Consider the following 16,341-nt stretch of genomic DNA (forward strand, 5'->3'; position numbering starts at 1 on the left):
CCCGATGAAGGTGAGGTTATTCCCTTAATGAAGCCATCTTGAATATTTCTTACAGTAGGGTCCTAAATACAAGTCAACATACCAAATGAGGAATGCCACAATACTCCGCCAGATCTGTTTACATCACCAACTGAGACAGAAGAATAAATGAGCAACTTTGAAATCTGTGTGACAAAGAAACACAAGTGCTTCAGAATACTGTTTTTGCCAGCACCAACAGAGAACCACTGGTGCTTCTGAAGCAAAGAGACCTGTTGCACTCAGAGTAATTATGTCTTGCTGACTGTGATTTTAATATTCACATGCCTTAAGCACAGGCATAAGCAAACTAAAATAGCACAGCCAGCAAGAGCAGATAAGCACTGTGTGACATTGTTACACCACTAATCACCTAACCAGCAACAAGCATTTCTAACCCAGCTAAACATAAATAACATGAATTGCAAATAGAAAATTATGATGGAGTTGCACAAATGGGACAGAGTAAGACATGTGCCAGTAGTAAAATCTGCATGAAAACAAAGGATGTCAAACAGACAGGGAAGACACTCTGCTGGACTGTTTTGGATTCAACATACAAACAGGAAAGATGCTTGGTGAAACTAGCAAATAAGACCATACCCTTATTTTGGGAAGGGGAAGATAAGATACCAATAATGAACAAGAAAGATAGAATGAAAGATGACATGACAGCGGCTATCATTCGACCTTCCCTCCTTCAAAAGAGCACCTAAGCAAGATCATTTCCCCCTTCAAGGAACTGCAGCTATCAGTGCCAACAAAGTGGCATCACCTTTACTGGACAGTATGCTCGCAGCTGAATTAGGATGGTTTGTTACGGACTACCTGCATGAATACGCAATTAAGAGGTGGCGACTGGCAATGTGCATTGTTAACGAACATCAACTAAAGAAAGTGCTGCTTCCAAGGTTGAAACCAATTTATTGGTTTTCCTAACCATTCCTACTGAGTCATTATGATTCCCTGAGACATATATATTCTCCACACTAGAACTGTTTCAAAGCAGCAACATTAATTCCTGATAAAGTTTGAACTTCTTGGTGAAGAAACACAAGCAGCAACAAAAAGCATGAAACTGAATGACAAAGAATCAAGTGAGCAAAAAGAGTTAAGAAATAACTTATTCTAGATGGAAAAACATTCATCTTCATTTGTGCTTCAAAATGCTCCAGCAGAAGGGAAAAATACATACTCTATCGCCTGACAGATGTTAGAGTCCACAGTCAGGCTGTGACAGATCCAGATTGAAAGTGCTGCTTTGTCTCAATCAGAGCACAGATTGCTTGGATTCTCTCAGAAATCCCAAGCCAATAAACTAGCCAACAGACTACGAAAACACAGACTTTGTATTCCTCTCAAAGCTGCTGACAAAGATGAAAATAAAAACAACAGGTCTCCATTAAAACTTTTTACTGAATGGAAAAGGTTTATAGATAAACTTCATACAGCTCCTAAATGAAAGCAGAAGCATTAAGCCCTGACCACTAAAGAAAGTGGGCACTGATTCATAATGGTTTCTTAATGTTGTTGGCCAGAGAGAAAAACCTTCAGACCAGTTAGAGGATGAGCTTTTCTAAACTGAAGCTTTCCTCATCCAAAGCCTGTGTAGTATATTTAGCATGCTTGATACTTAGTGTACATTCAATGAAGTTATATGCTGAAAAAAAGATAATTAGGTGGCCGCTTTACTCAACTTTTTATTTAGAAGTAGAATTTAGCAATCTCTTATGCTAACTCCACAAATTAACTTACTTACATGTTACAAATCTTTTCTTATCCTTCTCACATACAATAATGAGTTTCCAAATAATAGCCCAAAAGACAATTAGTCTTGTAAAGGAGTAAAGTGAGAACTACTACTGAAAGTAAAGCAAGTTGTCTTGTAAGGGATGAAACTGCACAAATATCTACTCTTGCTATTAAAAACATATTTTGCTATGAATTGAATTTTATGAAGCGACCTGGCCTAATCCTGCTGAGCAGTAGGACTTGACAGAACAGCCGGAGCAGATTGCCAAACCACCTCTCACTGCAGTGAAGGAGCTGACCTGAATCCCCATACAAGGGTAACTAAGGCAGTGGAGCTGCATCCACACACAAAGACAACTTATGAACCTAAACTTATTAACCACATTAAACAGGCTGGAAGACCAAGGTGGTTTGGGTTTTTTTTCCTCCCGAGTTTTGCAAGGACAAGAAACTTTTGGGCTTTTTTTAGTAAATATTTTTCCAAAGCAAAGTCATCACCAACACAGTGAGCATATCAAGCCACTGGGGCTGTCATCATCGACACACACATCTCTTACCAAGTACAATTTGGAGGGCAACCGACAGGCAGACAAGGGTCAAGAAAGAAACCTTGTGCGCTTCAATGAATATTCATTACCTCCTCTAATTTATTATCATGTTTACAGCCAAAACTGCAGAGCAAATTACATTCTACATAAGGTCCCGACGGGGTTTTCGTTTCCACAGCTTGGACTAGTACCAAAATAAAGCACATTAGAGAGAAATTGCAACGAGAGTCGTTAATATTTAATGAGCTACTAACAGCAGTTCTCCTCATGACAAAGAGGCAGAGCAGGGGAGGGATGGGAAGGATGATTCGGAACTTCGCTCCACAAAATCCTGAAACTGAATCCAAACAGACAAACGTTCCAGGTGGCTTTCTAAAACAAACCAAACAAACCAACCCACACAAAACCCCACTCCCCAAAAGCACAACAGAAAAAAAACCCCACCCAAACCACTCACACAACAACAACAACAACAACAACAAAGATCAACCACCCAAAATCAAGTAGAAATAAGCAGCTAAAATTGGTCCTAGGAGCTAACAGACCGCACACAGGAGCAATTAACTTATTACAGAAGCAGAGAGAATTTGAAACTGCACGTATAGAGACAAGTATCATATGGAGAAAACCCAAAATAATCAGTGGTTGGTGAGCATAGTCAAGTCAGTGACCATAACAACTTTGAAATTTCCATTTCTTAGCACAGGAAAAGCTTCAAACTGCCACTGCAAGGGGATGGAATTAAAACACAGGAAAACACAAGCATCCAGCAGCAAGTAGAACTTTTACAGCACTAACACAACTGGCATCAACTTGAAACATTTTTTTAGTGATTCAAGCAGGACGGCAGAAGCAGCACTGTCAGTGCTAAGGGTCTGACAGATAGAGGGGATGACAGATAAGGGTACTCACACTGGTCTAGATTAATTTTTAAAACTGAAACCAGATACAGTAGGTCACTTCCTCAAATCAGGATTCTGTACCCTTCCTGCTCATCAGAGCCAGTGAGGAAACCCCCAACTACTATTCCTCCAACATTTAGTAAAGTGATAGCCATGCAAATACAGTTGCACTTTCAGATTGCAACTACAGCTCCAACATAGCCTCTGAACACTGACCAAGGACTATAGATGATCACCTCCTGGACAACCTCCCTTTCCATAGAAAAACTCTGTGCCTTTGCCCCTATTCCGTTAATCCTGGACTAGTATTTTAAACAACTTGGTCATTCGGACTGCCTGACCCTGTGCAGACAGACTCAGGCGTGCTGTTTTGATACCTGCTTAATTCAATCTCCCAATCAATGTTTCTGAAGCTGTGAAAAACTGAAATCAGGACTCAATAGTCTTGATGACTATTAAGCAGGTATTTTTTATCGCAGAGCTGGACGCACAGGGGATAGCTCCTCCTAATGTGCGTGCCGCACAGGGTTAGTTGCATAGCTTATATACAATTTTTATATACGTATACATTAATTTTCCGAGAAAAGGTTGTCTTACAGCAATGAGTTCCCAAAATCTATTTACATATTCCCCTCCCAATCACACATGCTCAGTGACTTGAGTCAGTGGTCTTTGGGGTCCTCAGTGGTCATTGTGGAGGGGTCTCTCAATGGTTATTTTCCATGACCTCTGGGCCTTTCTTCCATAGATGGTCATAGACTGACTCACTGAGTGGCAAGGCCTGGTCCTTCTGCCCTTATCTTGGGAGTCCAGGTTTTATCTTAGTGTCTGCTGACTTCTTCAGAGTGACTTGAAGAACCCATTCAGGATCTGTTAATCCTGTTACAAAGAGATACCATCTAGAAAGCTCCTGGACAGGTTGGCGCCTCCCACTGTGAGCCACATCCTACAGCTATCAGCTACAAGCCACAGGCCGAACTTTTTTTAAAAAAAAGTGTAAATCTTACATTCTGTATCGTTTCCATAGTTTATTCAAGTTACTTTTGAGACATCATTGCCAGTTTTCATCCACAGTTCCTTATCTCTTCCCATCTACTTTGTACCTCTCAGTTGAAAGAATGAGATGGGAGCTGTAGGAGCTAATCTGCCCGCTGGACGTCCTTCACTCCTTCTCTGACACCTTGTACAGGGGGAAGATTCTCTCCCCAGTAGAGCAGGTGTACAGCTGGAAAGACTGAAGAATATCGTCTATTTTAATCTATCTCAGAAAATTCCTCTTTGAAAGCCTTCTCAAACCCAGTCCTGCTTCTCAGGGGACTGCACAGATCTCAGACTTAGGACTGGAAACAACAGAAGACATTGTAAATTGAGACAGTCTAAATGACAATTCATTGGTTTCTCTAGCAAAAATATCTTCTAGCGTGGCACAGATAAGAACTCACATCATGTTTCTGTGTTATCTTTTTAATATCTTCTCTAGGATGTAGTTTTCCACACTGTTTTCACAGCCAAACAGCTGCCAGTGGAACTAACAAAGATAGCTACAAAATAAATATACACGGGCCACTATAAATTAAGCAATGTAGGTCGTTGTCGGGTTTTGTCATACATTTTCCTGATCATACAATAAAACCAAAAGTTACATGGACTGTTAACCATTAAGACAGTTGTTCCATTAACCTCTGCACTGAATCTCCCAGAGCATCATTACACTATTTTGTACTCGAAGTATTCTTCCAGAAAGAATTTCATCTCACAAATGTATTTAAACTCTGACCTCTATTCAGTAAAAATAACAGAATATATCCCAAACGGATAGGGTTTTTTATTCACATTACAGAAGCGTGTTTTGCTTTTGAAAAGAATTACTTTTGAAAGAAAACAACATAAGTAGCAAAACAAAAGTAATAACATCACTTGAAGTAATTCAGTTTTAGATTTACAAAAAACACTTGGTGGAGTCAGGAGTAAAAGTCCTATCAACTCTCATCACTGAGGCAACTTTATCAGGTGCCCAAATTGCTGTCTTTAGTTTTTCATATTACTGTGGCCTTGCATTGAACCCCAGCCTTTATTATCAAGTTAGGGGCTGTAAGGACCCTTTACTGTGGCCACTTTTGATATGAAACAGTCTCTCAGTTGGACCTGATGTTTTTCACCCAAGTCCCAGAGGTCAAAGAGTGAGGCTGCTAACTCGGAAGCGGCAGCTGGGAAAACCCCAGTTTCAAACGCTAAGGAGTTTCCCTAGAAGAGCTGGGGAAAAAATAAAAATAAAGAAAGAGCGGCAATTTTGCCAAGCAGGAACACATTAGCATAAACAGGCGAGAGGACACAGACAAAAATAGCTCCTTCCTAGGCAGAGGAGACTAAACTCCCCAGGTTCCCTCGGGTTTACAGAGCCCAGGCAATACTGCTGCCTGTGTTCATTCCCAGTCAGAAAACTTTTCTGCTTTACAAACTTTAAAAAGTACATAGTACAGAGACAATTAAAAGATACCAGAGACTCAAACCTGCGCCTCCCCTAAATCACGAGCCGGAGAACAGGTGCTGGCTGGAGATACTCTCCTGGAAGGAAACAGGCAGCAGTGGACAGCGAGCAGGCAGCACAGGCATCAGCATTCAGCTTGTGCTTCCCACACCCAGCCAAAAAATATGAATAATGCAGGAAAATGAGAAAATTCAAGACAGCGAATGAGACCATTCATCTTCAACCTTGCAATTATCTTTCCTTCTGACTAATAATTCTTGGGAAGGGGAAAGAGCTGGTGAATGAGTACACTCAGCTCCTTAGACAGCCTCGCATACTGAGACACGCAGTAACAAACTCAAATCCTCGGGAACAATCTTTGTGTGAATGCAAAGTTGTGATGAATACATGTTGCACTTGGTAGAAGATGTGTCAGATGTTATTGGATCTGATTAGAATTGATTATTAGACCAAGTTACAAGGAACAGGACCGCTTTTAGAAGTAAACTGGTTTCCCATTAACAAAAATTGTCAATATGTCAAATTCTCATTTATAACTGATCAGCAGTAAGTTAGTTAGTGTGTCGAAAAATAACCCTTCAGAGCGAGGGCCTCATTTGCCATTCACTTTAGATACGTATAGCGCACACGAGGAACATTTGCGTACAAGACATTGTTTGTGGATGAACAATATATTCTCGGGAGAACCAGCCAAATCTCGGTCAAGGTTAAGAGTTGGAAAAGTGTTTGAAAATGGGTATGGAATAGAGGCCCTTTCCAGCTCCACACTTCGCTGTGATTGAAGGCAGCCTGATGTAGCCTGACAGCTGATACGGAAGGGGACAAACTGTGACTAGGATTTGATATCGAATCGCAGATAGCTGCGCCAGGAAGGCTAACGGTGTTCAACCCCACCTGAGTACGTGTGGAGGACACACTGTGATTAACATCCACAGTCAAACCTGACGGCAACTATTGCAGAGTGGACTGCACAGAAACATAACGTAATATTACCAGGCATCTCCCTCAATCAAGCCTCTCTCCTAAACAGTGTGATCAACACTAATCCCATTGCCATGCTCTTATATTAGTAGACTCACAAGCTTTCCATTCCCCCACGCCATTTAAATGCACAAAGCTGATGGCTCCTGGCCATTTGGAACATCAAAACGATAGGGACAGAGTTCAGACTTTCCCGAACATTGCTAGAGGTCTTAAACATTAAATCTGTTGGAAAAATTTTATCTAACAGTACATCCCTCAACACAAGCAGCTGAGAAACCACACAGTCTTCTCCACAGATGGCAGCAACGGACGCCCTGAGCTAGCACATCCTTTTGCATCAACTTGACAATCTACATTATAATCACTATTTTTACACCACACATGCTTCAGCAAGCAAAATGATTACAGCCACATCACTCAATTGGCTAAATCCAAAGCAGAATTTATGCAAACAAGTGTTGTCTAAGAGATCTTTCACTCCAAATGGAATTTTTATTATTTTGTCTGCTCTTATGCCAAAAGATGCTGCAAGATGCTTGTAAAAAATATAAAAAATGTTCTGCAGCTAATATTGTCTGATGAGAACTTGAATAAAATGTACCCAATTTCCAAATGCAAAACTTCCACAGTTCAGACACTTTTTTTCCTTTGTTTTTAACCATAAGATTATCCCTTCAGTAATATTTAAATATACTACAGAAGGAGATCAACATTTTTTCCTTGGGTTTTGTTTTTTTTTTTTCAGTTGTCTAGGCCTTGATTAGGAGTAAATAGAATTAGGGGCTGGAATTCTTTTATTTTCTTTCAACTTTTCCAATTTGTTTTTACTTTTGAAATCACCCAGTGAAAACTAGCAAATTAACTTTAAAATTATTTTTGTGATATATTTTAGAAAGAAAAGGAGGGGGTTAACACCAAAATGTTAATGGGTGCCATACTAGACACTTATATTTATATCTTTAAGAAACCAGTTGCGAGACACTATGTATGGCCTACATACAAAAATCAATTTCGAATCCAACTCATTTAACTTCATTAGGCTAGACAACTACATTTTCAAAGGAACTTTAAGTAATAAATTTCTGAAAATATCTACTGCCAAAAATATTTTCACCATACCCTAAAATTAGGTGTATTAAAAAAGTCTAGATAGTATAAATCATTTGACAGAAGTAGTCTTTTTCTTACCTTGACTCTATAGGAATAGGAGGAGGGATGGCACTACAGCTTCGGCCAGATGCTAAACTCCGAGCTAGACACATTTAGAAGGCTTAATCATGCCCTATACCGTAATGATTTCAGTACTGATTGGCAGTTTCCATCTTCAGGTCTTCAGCATCACAACCACCATGTTATATATGTGTAATATCATACCTCTCTGTATGGTTAAATTAGTTCGGTCATGTAATCAACGCATAGCAGGTTTGAAGTGAACCTGACCGGAGTAAATAGCTTAAGTAACTGGCACTTATTTCAAAGATTTATTCCTAACTGCATTAAGAAAAATGGTGGGAGGCATTAACACATTCTTTTCCATAAGTACTTTAGAAAAACCAGCCGTGCTGAATACACTCTTAAATCGGTCCTTTTACAGTGTAGTTACAACATAACATCATCACCAGGAGCAAGACCCTCTTTGTCATAGCAATTTGTCAGCTTCCAGCAGACTCCTCCTTCCTAGGACAGCAAAGACCAGAGCCCGAATTGCTGCAAGTGCACAAGCACCTGGCTCAGCCAGGCTCTCCAGGGCAGGCTCAGCCCTTGCTCAGGCTGAGCATCAGCTTGACAAATGGATCCTGACAGCTTGCCAGAGGGGAGGGCGCTTACATGCTCACTTACATGCAGTGTCTTCCCTGCATCTGCAAAACCTGCAGCTAGCCTAATGTCTCCAGCTGCTCATACCTCTACTCCTCTCACCAGCGCTCGGGCACCCAGAGGCCATCTACAATGTCTGAACACCACATCTAATCAGAGAAAACTCAGTTTAAGTTGCCGCAAATTGAAAGGCATTCAAAACTCATTGACTTCCAACAGATATTGGGTCCTCATTATGAAAAGGAAAAAGAGCTAGGAGTTACAGGAGTCCTCTACCCATATTCCCACACAGTCTCATTTCCTCAGAGCGAGTGCCCTTGGGAGCTTATGCCACCTTTACCATTATTTTTAGAGGCTACCATAATCAGATATCCCTAAAGCCCTAAAAAAAAAAAGGCTAGATATCCTTCAAACACAATCCATACTGGCGTTTCCGTAAGCACCCCCCTATTTTCTCACCAGCAGCATAACACGGGAAAAAAGTAGGAGATACTGTTCCACAGATGAAGAAGAGGAAGCGCAGTAAAGATCTGCTGTTTGATTTCTGATATTGGTACATCTTTACAAATTTAAATCCTTAAAGATTCAACAATGAATGGCAGGACACATATCAGAGAAGATTTATGTACAGTGAGCATTAAGTGCATTCAGACAGTTACAATTGTTGACCCACTCTCACTTTCCCTGTGTACTGGTTTTAGCTGGGATAGAGTTAATTTTTTTTCACAGTAGCTACTATGGGGCTATGTTTTGGATTTGCGCTGAAAACAGTGTTGATAAGACAAGGATGGTTTAGTTACTTCTGAGCCGTGCAGAGTCAAGGCCTTTTCTGCTTTTCACATCACCCCACCAGCAAGTAGGCTGGGGGTGCACAAGAAGTTAGGAGGGGGCACAGCTGGGACAGCTGACCCCAACTGACCAAAGGGAATACCCCACACCATATGACATCAGGCTCTGTATATAAAGCTGGGGGAAGAAGAAGGAAGGGGGACATTCAGAGTGATGGCGTTTGTCTTCCCAAGTCACCGTTGGGCGCGATGGAGCCCTGCTTTCCTGGGGATGGCTGAACCCCTGCCTGCCGATGGGAAGCAGGGAATGAATTCCTTGCTTTGCTTTGCTTGCATGCACAGCTTTTGTTTTACCCACGTCTTTACCTCACCCATGAGTTTTCTCGCTTTTACTCTTCCAATTCTCTCCCCCATCCCACTGGGGGGGAGTGAGCAAGCAGCTGGGTGGTGCTTTGTTGCTGGCTGGGGTTAAACCATGACATCGTGTCACAGGAGTCAGTTTGCTGCTGATGCAGGTGGCTGGGACTCAGACCTCCACAGTCAGTGTTCTGTGAGTTTCCTCTGCCTTTAACACTACAGAAAGAAATTTCTATCAGGTTGCAGTGATAAGGCCAAAAGGCTTGTTTGGAAAGACTCTTCTCAGCCACTCAAGCATGGATGGGTGTAAATATTTACGAGGGTGGAAAAGCATATAAAAATCTAGTGGAGCTGTGAACATGTATGGACTTTCAAACATCCTATGAGAAAAGCTTAAACATACTGTTTACAATACATAAATATAGGTTGTGCTATTTTTCTCAACTCAGTAGGTACAGAAAGATACAAGAACTGGTATCATTCCACTTTTGTGCAACAGAAGTGTCAGAGAAAGTTAATATTACTTACATAAGCATGCACATCCTTACTGGAAGGTTTAAAATACACGTAACTAGAGATCGCCCCAAGGCATAAGTCATTTGTTTCAGTAGGGTTGAAAATTGTGCTGCCTTTCTGTTCTTTATATAAATATCCACCAGTTGGTGCTTGAAAATTATACAAAAGCAGTCCCAATATAACAAGAACTGTGTTGGGGGAAGGGGAGGGAGGGCAGGAGGGAAGGAATTTTGTTATTTCATGGTATCCTGAATACCTTGCTAAGGAAGACACTATTGGTATAGCAGTTTTCAGCCAGAAAGTCCCCAAACTTGGCAAAATACTTGAACTGGAACACAAACAGATTTCACCCATGCACTAAATATGACCACTTCCAAGAAACTTAAAATATTTATAGCAAAAAATTACTCAAGATTACAAGAAAATTAAGGAAAAAAAATCAGATAGATGTTCTATATGGAAAAATCCAAGGTGAATGAATGAATTTTTTTAAGACCAAAATTCACTCAGACCCCTTATTTATTTTAGAAAGTCAACGTATCACATACAATAAAGAACTCTTTTTAGTAATTCCAAAAAAAGACAATAGTTCCAGATCAAATTCATTTTTTAATTCAATATGAAATGAAACATAGTTTAACCTTTAAAAAGTTTAAGATCTTCCAGTGTTTCTAAGGAGGGTTAAAAAAGTCAGGACATTTCATATAAAAAAAAAAAAAAAAGAACACTGAAATAAGATTTTGTGAAAGGCTCTTTTTTTGTTGTTTTAAAGTAACTTTTTAACAAACCCAGCAGAAACCTTTATGTACTAAAATGGGATGTTCAACAGCAGCATATCTTTTTGTCATGTTTGCTCTACTTTCTGAAGTAGAAGGCACATGCACTTAAGATCACTTTGAAGATGTTGGTCCAGTATTAGCTCAGAGGGAGAAATAGTTTAGTACCATTACTCTGGTAACAGAGGTTCTCTGTAACTAAAGTAATTCATCTAATGTTCTTACTTCAAATTAGAACGTGATTTTGCAGTCTCTGCTTGCACTGCCTCCAGCCTTATCCAGAGGCACAATATCCTCTTTACTTCCCCATTTTCACTTTTTACTTATTACCAGCCTCTTCTGTGTACAGAAGAGTAATCTTAGCACCTTGCCACCTCCTGTCCATATTAATTTCCCAGTATCTCTTTGATTCTTCAATTCTCCTTCCCATTACAGAAGAGACAAAACAAAACACAAATGCTTATCTGCAAGCCCCCTCCCTGCTGCATACCTTCTGCTTCCCTTGCCCCCATCAGTTTAATGAAGTTTAGTGTCCAAGTAACATCTCATTGCTCAACCCTCTGAAGCATTCTGGGGAACAGGTCTTGTATGAAAAATACCTTACACTGCATTTTACACTAACTTTACCAGTTCCTGCTTATCTTGCAAGAATTTATGGAAATAGTACACAGTACTGTGGCTGCTGAAGTCAAAGTATTCTTTCAAAAAAGATTATACCACTTGATTCCTTTCCTCTAAATGTTTTTTATTCCCAAGCAGTCTCCCTTCCATGGGATTACTACATACATGCAGAGTAGCTGCTTCCTTACACTTGCTAGCTCAGCTGGTTTTATGACTTTTTCTAGTGCCGATACCCTCACAGAATACAGCAACCATCAGGGATTATCCACCTGCAAATTATATGTAAACCCAAAGATCACTCAAAGATTAGAAGCAGATGGGCTTGGGGGAACATTCTACTCATTCACCAGGGTATTAGAGAGAATACCAGCGAACAACTGCTATCTTAAATTCACCTGTATAAACTAGGCTGATATTAAGGTTCTCCACCACCGTTTAATAGCACTGTATCAACACTAAAAAGATTCAAAACACATATTTAGGGAGGGAAAACAATTGCCAGGATTTTTCGCTCACAGTTACAGCCGTATATCTAATTAAGAGGGAAGTAGTCGATTAAAATTGCATATGAGAAACACTGAAAAACAACAGGAAAAGTCTTGTGGGACAAAAGGAAACATACACTGCAACTCAGCAATCAGGAATTTATAGTAAAAAGAAAACAGAAGTGAAAAATCAGATCATTGCCACTTAAATCCAAAGCATTACACGGCTTGGAGAAAAACACCTTCCATCCACACATTACAAAAACAGATGCGATCATTAGGTCAAGCACTCCAAGTCAGACAGAGACACTATTAAGACTGTCTGTTCAAATCACTCCTAGTGATCATCGTATTTGCTGCTACAGGAGTCAGTAACCTACAGCGCTGGTGCCAAAAGCTACACCTGCGCTGGCAAGTAGAGCCGCCAAGTAGGAGCTACAGCCCAGTAAGAGCAACTCGGTATTCGGATGGTACATGTGCCGAAGATGTAATTCCGACTAGCCTCAGTCTGATCCCATGAACTGAGCACTCATTCAGGGCCAGAACACAGGAGACATGCTAGCCTTGGGTAGGCTCATCTGGAAGTCAGGTTCTGTGCCCCATGACCAATCCATGAGATAAGCCAAAGCAAGGTAGGGGATAATGACTGGGGCATCAGTATGAAAAGCACACTCCTGAAGTAAATAGCTCACTAGTGTAAACACATCCCTTGCAGAAGGCAATGCGTCTGACTGACACATAGCCAGCTTATGCAGGGCTAGAAGTCAGAGCATCACGAAACGGATGCTTTCCAGAGCCACCGGCTTGCATATACAAGTTACTGGAAGTATCTCACATTCCTCATCCACCATGGAATATCAAATTACACAGGTACAATCTGTTTTAGGAAAAAATTAATAAACAAACCAAACCTGACTCAACAGTGTGAATACGTGTAGTGACAACCTCTACTGTGAAATTGCCTTTATAAGGTTAGTTTTCATGGGTGTTTTCCCCCATGGAAAAATCTCATCAAGTCAACAATATGACCAGGAAACTTTTTACTAGCTAAATATTTTTTTTTCTAGAAAGCTATGTCCCAGTTTTCTATTCTGGACTTCTTCATTACAAACCTCAAAGTCCATTACTCCATTTTCCAGAAGGTATCTGCAGTACTCTGCACACAGCCCTATGTCTTATCAGTGAATGCCACAGATTACAGTCTTGCAAATTTTTCACTTGTCATCACGTCTCACAAAAGCTGGAATTTTAAATTTATACAGAGCTGACCTTCAGAATTACTGGGACCACTAACATAATATCTGATTTTATAAGCATACAGTCTCTTTTTCCCCTCCCATTCCCCCCACGCTTTGTCCGTTGCTTCTTATTTTTCCTCATTCAGAAGGCTACAAAGCTGTTGAAATTCAAATGAAAATTATAAGGAAAGAGATCAATGAATGGATCCCCGAAGCCATCCAAAAAGAAGGGAGAAAAGTCTCAAAATTTCTGTTGTTGATTGTTATGTTCATGGAGACAAATGAGAAATTATCTAGATCAAAGAGAAAGGTTATATTGAAGAGGCAATAGAAAAGGTGAATAAGAACATGAGTGATAACTTAGGTAACCGAATCTGAATTTGTTTTCTCTGTTGCTCTGAACCTGGTGTTATTTATAGAAACCAGGAACACAGCAGTTGTAGTGCAATGACTAGAATAATGCCTGGAAATAATGATATTAAATCCATGTTGTTCTAATTATTCTCAGTGTGTAATCTGGTTCTCTCCTCAGTCTTGCTGTCTAAAAGCAGCTGGGCTTCCTTCATTCCAGCAGAGTAGAGCATGAAGACAGAAGTCACCTTTCATTTCTCTTTCTCATTCACTGGGTCACTGAACAGGAGGATACCTTTGGGTACAAAGGGAGGAAAGTCATCACAAGGCAAGTACTTTGCCTCCCGTGAGTCTAAAAAACAGTTTTGAAGCGTTACCTGCAGCATTGTGTCACAATGCACACAGCAGTGATATGCAGCAAAAGCTTAGCAAGAAAGTAAGACAGCTTGACTAGTGAGCATGGAAGACTGAAGTCACCAAGGCAAGCAAATTGACACATTAATGGATTTAACAAAATATTCTGTGACAGAGCACTCTTATAGATTCAAAACAGTTCAATACACAGAAAACAAAACACAGGTATCAGGATGCCTGTCTCTAATACCTCCCAAGCTTTGATCAAAGCTTTACCTCTCAGAAATATAAAAATGGTTATACACTTTGTGATGGATTCTCTTCTACCTAATATGTTATACTTCCATCAATACTCAAGTTTTTCTTCAGTCTGGATTTACTTGTACATCAGTCCCTCATTTTCATAAAAACCTCTATTAATTAGTACCTCTGATCTCTCTACTCTTCTAAATCCAATTAATAGCAGTCATGAGCAGCTGAAAGACTGAGAAGTAGAGACATGCAGACAAGGGAAGGAAGTTTGTGGGCTTACCCTAGGAAACCAGGTTTAAGAAAAATTACAATGGATTCTATTTTGAAACAAAGTTGAACCACATTATGCTTTAGCAATCCAACTCTGACTATAATCTAGTGGCAGCAAAGGTCCACAAAACCACAAGGAGAAAACAGAGCAATCCATTCCTTGCTCCACTTTTTTCATAAAGCAAAACAACCGGGGGTTGGGGGAGCCCAAAACCCACAAACAAGAAACAAGTTGCAGGAACTGTAATTCTTTCAGTGAAGTTTTTGGTGGGAATGGAACTCAAGAAAAAGATATACGGAGGGAAAAAACTCAGGGGAAGGTGATGGAAAAACAAAGAGCTTCTGATGACTATTGTTGGCATACAAGTCAATGTTGTGCTTAGCAAGCTGTTGACGGTACAAGATACATCCTGTTTTAACAAACAAAGTATAAGGAATTCCGATTAGCTATATCATGAACAGAAAGGGATTTGGTGAAAACACCAAATGAAGTATAAAGGTCCATAAAGAAATCCTTACTTCAAAAAATGGCTTACATATATTACAGTGTAAACCACCACACCCAAGCCTGTATGAAGGCTGCATTTATTTTACTATTACAGCTTCCCTCTAAAAAGGTACACCAGACTTTCTGATTCATACATTAGTTTGCATTACTTGTCCCCCGTCCCGTCTCCCCCCCAAAAAAAAATTTTAAACAAAATCTATAGAAACTTTAAAAAGAGAAGGGGCTAGAGGTCCTGAGCTGTGCACCTCAGCTGGACTTGCACACTTTCCAACTTTCAGTAATATCATTCTCTGAAGTTAACGTCTTCATTTGCATAAATATTTGCAGTGAAATTTTTTTTTTTCTTTTTCTAAATTCAGTATATATTCCCTATATCTACTACCAATAAATCCCTGGTTTATCACTTAACTCTACAATTTCCCTTGGTTCTGCCAAAAGAGTATTTGGGCTACATCCTCTCCCTGAACTAGAAAGCATAAGGAACAGACATACAATAATTTATACACTATTATACACCCTCCCATGCTTGCCCAATGTAACAGTTTGTTCAAGACAATAACTGTTACAGCAGTATGGATCCATTTCTGTTTCAACTTGATACAATTATTTAAGTGGCTTAAGTACTTCCGAAGGTATTGCCTTCAACTTCCAATCTACTGCAGAGGCCCACACAGGTCCTTATCTTCTTAGACACCTTTAAAAAAACCACAGAGTTTTTAATTCCTATAAAGCAGTGATGGCATTTCAAGAGGCTCTAAGACAGTAAATATATCCTCTTCATATAAGCAGGATACATTTAGTAATTGCAGCTCCCCTGGCATAAGTTGCTTCCAGCTGGTTGTCCATGGGGCTCTTTCTTGCAAACTAACTTCAAGCATTACTTAAAAAAAAAAAAAAAAAAACTCTGAGGAACCAAGGTCACCATACATCCACTTGATAGTCTACGGATCCAGTCTGGTCCACTGTTTTGTGCATTGATCAGGTTCAGATCAGTGATAGAGCATTAGGGAGAGTATTTCAGACGGGATGTCGTAGCAGCACACAAAAATATCTATCAAACTACACACCATTAAATATACAATTTTAGCACCTAAGCTTAATATAAGCCTAATATTTTAAGCAAACAAATTCAACAAGACTTGGAAGGATTATTGATGCCGCTTTTCAGGCTGAACTCATCTTCCCTGAACAACAGCTGGAGTAGAAGTTGACTGTGGGATAGATGCCATTTACACATCCAGCACTAATACCTGTGAATACCATCCAGAACAACACAGTAGTATTACTGACACTAAGTAAGTACCATGACCCTCAAATC

Source organism: Egretta garzetta, unplaced genomic scaffold, assembly GCF_000687185.1.
Source record: "Egretta garzetta isolate BGI_Z169 unplaced genomic scaffold, ASM68718v1 scaffold329, whole genome shotgun sequence".
NCBI lineage: Eukaryota > Metazoa > Chordata > Aves > Pelecaniformes > Ardeidae > Egretta > Egretta garzetta.